Raw genomic sequence first — 10,544 nt, 5'->3', positions numbered from 1 at the left:
TCTCTTCCAACCTAGAAATCTGTGATACTGTGATACTGTGAAAACAAACAAACATGGTGATTGGAGTTAATGGCAATGAGGAGGCTGATTAGTTTTTGATAACACAGCAGTACCATAGAGCTCCAATTAATTACAAAACTTGGCTTGAGATACCAAAGTCTAGAGCTGCCATCCAAAATGCTACATTTTGCCTACTGTTAGATCTCAGAGGCAGGGGCTATGAATTTTGCTTCAGAACATGCTCAGTCCTGGTTTCAGAGTGCAGGATTGTTGCTCTCGGAAGGACCATCACAAGGGCCACCTCAGGGTTTCTCACAAGTGTAGACAAAATGAATGTGCTCCACATCCCCACCGGTAAATAAAATGGACCATCTTTCATACCACAAAGCCAACTCAGGTGGCCCTGTTTGTGTCCACAAGGCAAAACTCTTCCGCATTATAGAAAAAAAGAGGTCTCATCATGCTGCCAATGGAGCGTGGTCTGTCATCTATATCAGCCTTCCAAACCATGCGTGTGAGGTGCATGGGTTGGTGCAAACTGGTGCTATGCTAGACTGTGCTAACATTGATTAAAACTCTACTGTGCTAATGTGCTAACGTTCACTGTACAGACAAAAGGAGGACAATGCCTGGGCTGATGCTCTAGCATTAGTTATTTAATCAGTATACAGACTTTTTGTCCCTGTTCTCAGAGCATCAGAACTAAATATTTTGATGACCACAACATTTTGTGGGTGAGTACATTATTTTATGAATGATGGTAAGGATAAGGGAAGTTGCGAGAGATAGGGTGGCTGGTGGGAAAAGATTCCAGGACTGGAAGAGCAGATAATAAGCTCTGAGTGGAGTTGATGGGGTCTATTGGAAGCTACTGAGCACAAAAATGAGGGCACAGTCATCTTTCGGGGTGGCCCTAAAGCACAAAATGACCTCCAGACATCAAGAAGGTTTATTGCACGTGTTTAATGTGCAGTTTTGTTTATTCTGCTCTTCAACTCTTTTCCTAAGCTTCTGCTATCAGCCATTGTCACTAGGATATTGGCTAGATGGACCTTTGGACCCTATATATATCCTTATTTATGGAGTGATGAGAATTAGAAGAAAAGTTAAAGGAGTTCTGAGGGTGTGACAAGGTTCCAAGGAGTTAAAGCTCTACCCTGAAGCTTAGTGTGAAAGCTGTGCTTTTTGGTGCTGAATCTTTGGTGGAGAGAAGAACCTGTTTAAAGGCATCTTCAGCAGCATTCTTATGCAGTAAGTCTAGGTTTTCAGTAGTTATTATGTGCACTTTGAGTGTTTTACCTCATACAAGAAATCTTTTTTTTTTAAATTTCTTTTTTAAAAAGAAATCTTTTTACCTCATACAAGAAATTTTTTTTTTTTTTTTCTGGGGTAGTTTTATTCTGGCTGACTGAACTGTAGTGCCTAAATTTCACCAGGTAAGTGGAGTAACAGGCAGCTGGGAGGGGAGAGAAGACATCCGAAGGAAATGACCTTCCCTGTTCTGGAGACATTTTCTTCACCATGTCTCCAGAAATTAAAGACATTTATGTTTGCAGTGCAAATTCTTTCTTCTTTACATCAGCGATTCAACATAACATCTTTACTCAGGATAGTATTAAGCACACTGTTAACTCAAGTATGTGCTAATATAAAGCACATGCTGCTCTTCTCAACAGAGATGATTTTAAATGTATTAAAATAGGAGTTGAGAAGATTCCTTCAAAATGCAAGATTTAAAAAGGCAACGCACACAGTGTGTTTAATTTTTCATTATTATTTCTCTGTATTCCTTTTCTTCCATACCTGAATTTGAGTTAATCAACATATTGATAAGCTCATAAATAGTCCTGTCATATCATCTTTTGGCAACAAGTTAGGATAACATGACTGGAAAGCCTTTTGTTACCTAAGTAAAAAAGTCTTTGGGTACACTGTCTTGATGTTTGATAAAAGCTTGATCTAGTGTCCTGTTCTTAAAAAATATACTACAGTGGCCTTAATCATTGATAAATGAGGATAAAGGGACACATTATCTTATATTCTCTGCTTTTATTAGTACATGGTGAAGCCTTTATTTCAGTAAGAGTACTGTGCATTATTGAGCTGTAAAAAAAGTATGCACAGCTAATTTGTCATACCACACTATTTATCTCTGTACCAGGGAGCAAATCTTTGAAGATTTTGTTGTTGTTGTTTTTATTTGTTTGTTTGTTTTTTACCTATAATACATATGATTTAAAATAAATCCTTACCTAGAAGGAAAAATAAAATAAAGAAATTAGAAAACTTTACATTTCAGCAATGGAAATCATAAAATGGCATGAGGTAATGCCTGCACATTCACTTTAATGTTAAAAATATTTGTTAATAAAATATAATAAAATAATTTGTTAATAAAAATAATTGATGCTTAATATTGCTTGCTGGTAAAGGAGAACCTTGCAGTACTTTATTTATTGATATTATAGTGGTAATATTTTCTGTTATTATCTCTGGTCAATGGATCTTTATCACGGAGAACTTTGGGATATTCCCAAGCACCACAGACTTTGAGTTGGGATGAAACTTCCAACAGAGCAAGGAGGTAACCATTTTTATTAACTTGAGTAGTAAAGATCATTTGAAAGGCATTCTGATACATCCCTTCTCCGTGTTTGCCACTGATAAAAAAAATCCAGGCTTTCTACAATAGTGACATGATCAAGTGATGAAGTGATCGGGTGAGTTGGTATACTGACCAGCTCCAGGCTCTGCATCTTCAGTATGTGAAGCTCAGGAACGTAGTCTTAATCCAAACAATAGCAGGGATGGCTAAATCCACCAGAATAGAAAAAACACTTCCATAAGTTATAAACAGTCTGTTGGAAAAGCTGTGGTTATGTGGCAATTGAGGAGCCACTGTCCAAGAGGATTTAGACCAATCTGAATCATATTGCTGATAGCTCCTTGGCTCCAGTCACTGTTCTTTCTAGCTTTCTGAAAGTATCTCAGAGTTGGATTAGCTCATCCCATGTGCCTATTTGAAAAGAATAGAGGATAATCAATCTTCTCAACATGAAGTTACCATACTTACTTATAAAAGCACTAAGAGAAAGGATAGTCTTCTTGGAAAATTTTGAAATGTTCACAGTCAGCATACTTCCATATGCAAATCTATAAACAATAGGAAGTGTATGAATTTCTTTAGGTAGATATTTAACTTTACGATGTATTGATGGACATAGAGGTGTTCTTACACATATGACATCCACTCATTTATAGCTACAGAGTTCCTACAGTTTTACAGACCACATTCTTGCCAGTCCTGATGCATACATTAATGCAAACTCAACCATTTAAAGAAGACACAAGCCAGGTCCCAACCTCGTAAACTGTTAAGGAAGGAGGAAGCTAGCTTTGGAGGAGAACAAGTTTGTCTGTTTGCTTTTCTCACTGTACCACAACTCTTGCACTGAATCATGACTGCTTAAGTACCTAGCTTCTGCTCACAGGCTTAGACAGAGTGCTTCTGCAGTTAATCGAGTACATTAGCTTAGGTGCTGAATGACTTTCAACTCCACCAATGGTTGCTGGAAACCTGCCAATTCAAATCCCCCTCTGGAAGACAGATGCTCACATTTCTCCATGCTTCTATCTGAAATGTCAAAGTTGATGCTCTTAATCTCACCCCAAAACGCTAGCAAGATCAACAGCTTTTCTAAATGCTCAGTGCTCCCTTTGTGAGATAGTGAACAAGAGAATAGGTTGGTCATGACAAATGTTAACTATGTTGCTTAGCACAATACACAGAGATACACCTATACTATGGTGACGATGACAAATAAAATAACAAGGAGCATTATTCAAAAAGAGCAGCATTTCCTTTAACAACTGCAGCCTGGAAGGAATCACTTGGAGCAACTGGCAAGGATAATTTATAATTAGAGCAGCATACAGCATTAGGGCATTGGCTCATGTGCTCTCCGGTTACAGGTACTTAACATCACACAAAACTGATGAGTTGGGCCAGTTCCATCAGCTGTGCCAAGGGTAATGTTACATACATGGCTGGGCTGCTCTAACAGCTTGTTGCTACAAAAAAATGTGCCTTGTTATCACTCCACTCCTGGCAACAAGGTCCTGAGCTGCCTTGAGTCAGCTCTGGGATCTTTCATCTCACACGGTAAAATGATTTGATTCACTAACCCAGGGAAAATTTATTTGCATTTTTGCTCTGTCATTGTAGAAAGCCGAATCAGGCAGGTATGGAACTGGATGGTTTTCAGCGCCTATGTAAAGAAGCAGGTAGACCACATGGCAAGACGCAAGGCAGGAGGAAGAGCAGGACCGTCCCACTTCAGCACAGCCAGTTCTTGAAGGGCTTGGTTCTCTATCATGTAGTTAGACATCAATGTACAGAAATAAAAGAAAAATTGGACTTTTACATAATAAACTTTTTTTCATTCAGTGCTGCAAAGACAATCCAGTGCAGGTTGAAAGATCTGTGCGATATATTCGCTATCGTGTCTTCACATATTTAAAGCATCCCAGTCACTTACGCCTTCAGAGATCTACTCTCAGCAACCAAGTTGTAAAGACATCAATAAATACATAAGTTAAACAGATTCCAGTTATGAATAATTTGGGCTTGTGGATCTTGCATTACACATCAAAAACAAACAAAAAAACAACCAGCTTTTTGTTATCAGATTGATTATAGTCCAGATTAGTTTTGTTTCATTGTATTTTGATATTATCACTTACAGCAACATGTTAGATGTGGAACCCTACTATTATAATCTTTTATTTTAAAACCAAACACCAGAAAGATCTAAAGTCAAAGAGACACTAAGAACTACTTTGGTTTATATATATAACCTGAAAGCAGGTAAAAAAAACTAAATTTGTAGAATACAATGATCAACAGTTTAGAAAATATTCTGAGATCCCCAAAATAAAAAGAGGCTTTTTCAAGTATATTACAGGACTTATTTGAATTCTCTTACAGACTACATTATAGGAGAACATCTCAGGTAGAAACCTGGCTCACTGAAATAATTTAAGCCAGATCTGACAATTTTTTTTTCAGACAGAGGAGTACTTACAATTAAAGCTCTTAAGTAAGCATCTGAAATTGATATATTCAAATTAACAGGCTTCTCTTCTATTTGGAGCACCGTATTTCACTATATGTATGGCTTTCTCCATCTCCATGTTCCAACACTTTCTCCTCCTTCCAAAAAATGTTGTCCTATTAAGAAGTTTGTATTTTTACCAGCTCTAACTTATATAAGCAAATCTGAAATCCCTAGATTCGTTTTTGTGCACATGAAGAAATAGCTCGATTCATTTAAAAAAGCAAGCCTTAAAGTGGTCAAATAATCTGCAGAGAGGTTCTGAGGCACTGCTCTGAAAGTCTGAAATGCACAAGTATTACTTTGCATGCCTCAACAGTCCTTTGCTGTAGTTACATTCCAGTTCCAAAATTAATCGAGCGGATTGTTTGTTTCTTCACCATTTCAAAGAAAAATGCAGTTTTATCAAGGTTATCACTTCTCAGCAAATCAGCTATTTTCCAGGGCTGAAAAGTTATCTATAAATTAAAAGCAACAAAGTACATTTTATCTCAACATTACAATAACTCAGATGCTTCCAAATCTTGCAAAACTTAAACGCTGACTTAAATTATGCAGTACTTTGTTGTGTTTTGGAGGCTGTAACTAATGAGATACAGCAATACTGCTTATCTCTTGGCAGGAGGCTAAGGCTCATAAAGTAAAAAAAAAATAAGTAATGGCAGAGTCACAGGGCCAAAGAGAATTCAGATATTGCCAAGATTTTCAGCTTCTTGGAAGAGAAAGCTATTTTAAAATATTTCAAATCTATTCATTTCTACTTGTGACACTAAAGAAAATCTTGAAAATACTGACTTCCACTGAGAATTACAATTTTGTAAATGAAATTAAGAAAATAGATTTGCATATTCTTACTTATGAGTTAAAAAAAAAAAAAAACACTTTTGAGTGGAAACCCAAACAAATACACAGACTTCAAGACTACAGAATGTTACATACCTGGTGATTTTTCTAAAACATTCTGGTAAAGGTTTATTGCTTGTTCATTGCTTCTATTTCCTGAACATGAGATCTGACACTAGACAAAAACGTGTAAAAAAAGGGTGTACAAATAAAGAGTTCTACATATGAACAGGTACTGCACAGTATTAAAAGTTTGGTTATTTTAGACATTATCATAAAAGCACTAATGATTACACTACCATGAAGCATGTGGGATATCTCCACTTTTTAGGAAGAGAGGCCTCTTTTTCATCAGGCCTCCCTCTTTTTCTATGACTTTTTCTGTAAAAACTTCAGGGCTGCCAACCTATCATGACAGCAATTTCATTATTAGTAGTTTTATGTAACAATAGTACGCTAGTGTGTAGGCAGGGAAATACTGGATCTTGACATCAATGATTAAATAATATCAGTTCGTACCATTGTTGTAACTTGACTGCACTTGTCGTCTTGTCACTGATGCTCACATGATCAAGCTCTTCTTCCAAAAAAAAACCACAACAATTTCAGTACTATCTGATAAAATAAGAAATAACTAAAAATAAACACATATAAACATTTTAATAAGTATCAAGAGCCTCTTATTTTCTCTCTACTGAGCTCTACCATAGAAGACAGAGTAGCTCAGTTTTTTCCAAGACAGTTCCCATCTACCTTTATAATTACACCAAAGACAGATTACCCCACTAGAACAGCTATCTCAATATGTAAGGAATTATGAATATTCATCAAACAAGATTCTTTACTGATTTTTTTCATGTGAATCACTAAATATCTGAAATGGCAGAGCTAAAATTATTTCCATTAGGAATAAACAACTAGAAGGAACATGGAGGAAATCAAGTACAAAAAATAAGAAGATGGCCAAAAATCAGTGTAATTTTGGAAAATGTTAATAGCAGTTCCATTTATATGAAGTGACATGTGCTTACTAGACATTAAAGCTTGTAATATGTTCCATATCATTAGCTGCCAGTAAAAGCATAGATGGAATTCATATCTAATTCAGTGCTATTTTCTGCCATTTAGTGGACCTGAGAAGCAAGCATTCCCAAATGTAAATGGGAGTTTTTCCAAACCCATATTTTATGGGCTTTAAAACCTAAGTTTACTGCTCATAGAAAACCATACCCGAGCAATTTTCTTTGTTTTGTGACCTGATATTTACATTTGAGTTATGCTACTGTCTTCTGGTGATTTACTTTATTACACATAGTTTAGAAATATTTCTCAATTTTATACATTTTATTGGGTGGATAAATAAGCACAAAACTGGCTAACATGACTGTATTTCATTTTCATATTCATGTTCCTTTTTGGATCATATTCCATTCAAATGCAAGCAATATGATTTAAGAATTCACCTATGACAATTCTTTGGTGTCCAAAAATCAATAAATATTTTCTTGTTTACATTTTTGTGGACATGACACTAACAACAATTTCACTTACTTTGTAAGTGAAGTATGTAACAGATATTATGAATAAGATGTTGACTAAGATTTTTAAAAGACTTTCTTTACTAGCTGTTGTATATGTTAACACATTTTTATAGATCCCAGTATTTTGTACATAGTTCTTCCGACCCACATAGTGCTCATCAGACTGGATGTTAATCACTGCTGCCACCTGCTTCTGAGAAGAAGTTGAACCTGGCTGCTCCACAGAGATGCACTTCAGTGTTCTCTGATGCAATTCAAAAGCATGTAGAAATGAAGAAGAGCGTAAGAGAGATTCATGAAACTGAAATATTAATTGCAACAATTTATGGTAATTTTTCAGAGCAGTTCCTTTTGCGTCTGTCTATTTTCTGGGCATCCACCTGAGGAGTGGGCACCTGCCTTCGCATCACCTTTTCTTGCTCCAAAACAGAGAACTCAATTCAAGCCTCCTAGCACCAGATTTATGTCCAAACACCAGACTACCGGTATTGTAAGATCAATCTCTTTCAGTCATTCCCCACTGATGCTGTTCCATTTTGCATAAATAACATATTAACATAGTAGGGATGCAAACTTTACTTGTGCTCTCTGGGGAGAGCATGGCCATTGAACTATAGTGTCTATATATTTTTTTTCTTCCCAGCATATTTCTCATATTATGAGGTTTTGGTACAAAATTTCCTTAAAGTCATGAAGGTCAAGAAGGTGATTGAGATTGGCCAGTATGGATTTACAAAGGGCAAATTGCGCCTGACCAACCCAATGCCTTCCAGAGTGAGATGACTGGCTGGTTCGGAGGATAGCAGTGGATTTGTTTGTACATCTTGACCACAGACAAATTGTTGATGCAAGAACTGGATGACTAGATAATAAAGTGGATGGGTGGATTGCCAGGTCCCACTTGTGGCAATACTGGTGGCATGCCTCAGGTCACTACAGTTCAATATTCTTATTCATGATCTAGGTGATGGATTAGAGTGCACTCACACTGTATTTGCAGGTATTACCCAACTAGGGGGAGTGGTTGATATGCTGGAGGACAAGATTACTCTTCAGAGAGACCTGGACAGGCTGGAAATGGGCTGGCAGAAACTTCATGATGTTCAGCAAAGTCAAATTAAAAGTCCTGCCTCAGGAATGGAATAACCATGTGCAACTGTGCAGGCTGGGGGGCACCTTGTACAAAAGGGTCTTGGAGTACCAGTGAACAACAAATTGCACAGTGAACCCTTGCATCAAATAAAGACTAACACGTTGGGCTGAATTAGCAAGAGTGTAGCCAGCAGGTCAAGGGACGTAATTTCCCCCTCTATTCGGCAGCTGTTAGGCTGCATTCCTGGAGCAGCATGTCCAGTTTTATTTTCCCCAATACAAGAGAGACACTCACATACCAGAACAAATCCTGCAAAGGACCACCAGAGTAGGGGACTGGAACCTAGGGTTAATCAGCTCGCCTGGTAGTATAAAGCCACACTGCACCAGCAGAATACTTCTTCAGGCTCAATTGGAAGTTACTTAGTCACTTAAACACAGGCTTACACAGCCATTTTAAAAGCCCCAGAATATCTGACACATCCTCTCTGGGCTGGCATAGGGCCAAAGGGAGACCTATTCGCCCCTGAAGCTTTGAGGTTTAATCCAAACGCTATCCAAGTTATGTCAATTTGCTCATGACTGCATTACTGCTTGACTGCTACCAACGTGGTTAGCCTGCCGGGCTCCTCCACCACCCGGTACAGTGTAAAGGCTGGAACATTTCCAAGACTTCTGTTTGTATGGGTCACACCTTTGCCTACCAGTCCAAGCAGTTTTGATAGCACCGGCATGCTGGTACAGTAACTGAGCAAATATATAAATTGCTTAGTCTTTGCAAGTCTCAGTAACATGACAAAAAAAAAGTCTATTAAACGTGTTATTCTGTACTGCTATACTGAACTGAGCTTCATTCTAGAGCTTTGGAAATACCCAAACTTTCTTTAACAGTGAACATCAATGTGTTATTTGTATTGAATACAATTTCTCTCTTGTGAATACAGAGGGAGCTGGAAACACACCAGCACAACAAAATCAACAAAACTGGATACAACTGAACCATTTTCACTGCCTGGTGACTTTTATATGTAGAAATATCCTTATATATGTAGAAATATCCTTATATATGCTTCTCCAAGATTGCAAGGTTCAATCCTTTGCAAGTCCTGTCCTTTTATCGAGGTGATAATCATTCAAAGTTTTTATGTATGTTGTACATAAGAAAACTCTGTCTTAACATTGTCATGGAGACAACTGCACTCACAATTCCTGTTCATGAGCATCCTGCCCGTGTCCTCAAAGAGGTACAAACAAATATGACTGAAGATCTGGGCAGATTTATTATCTACCAGTGAAGTGGATAATCTTGGCTGGTATATAATCACTGGGGACCAAACTCAGTTGCTCACACAGAGGGACCTAGTGTCCCTGGAGATCCCCTGAGGTATCTGAAGAGAGGGCTTGCCTCCCCCTTCCCGTGGGAGCTGCTGTTAAGCTGAGGCCTCACTACCAGCCCCCTGAGCCATGCTGCGGCACCACAGCAGCTAGGCCTGGGCCCAGTCTCAGATGGCGGCCCTGATCCGGATCCCTTGGCTTGTCTTCTTGCTTGAGCTCAGACCCGCCCCTTCATACAGTCATACTGGACTGCGTCTGACCCCGATCACCGCCCTTGGGCTCAGTCCTGCCTCTAGCTTGCCGCTCTCCATCCCAGCTCCTTTCTGCTGAGCTCACTGCTAACGCTGCCCTGCACCACGCTCAGTAGGGCCAATGGAGTCTAACGGAGTTTAAACCAGTCTGACCTACTAGATAGTCTTCCTCTAAGTTTTGAATGATGGATTCCTGTGATCTGTCCTCAGTAATGCTTAGTTTATATTCTGAACCATTTTGGCCAAAGCATCACTGCTTGTTTAGGTTCAACTTCTTTGATCATCTTAAAATTTGTAATAGGTGTACTATTATACAAATACTTTGCATTGATAATTACCAAAGAATTATTTTTTCATGAACATTTTTC

Source organism: Anser anser (genome assembly GCF_964211835.1).
Source record: "Anser anser genome assembly, chromosome: 2".
NCBI lineage: Eukaryota > Metazoa > Chordata > Aves > Anseriformes > Anatidae > Anser > Anser anser.
The sequence above is the reverse complement of the archived record's forward strand: the minus strand, read 5'-3'. Positions refer to the sequence as shown.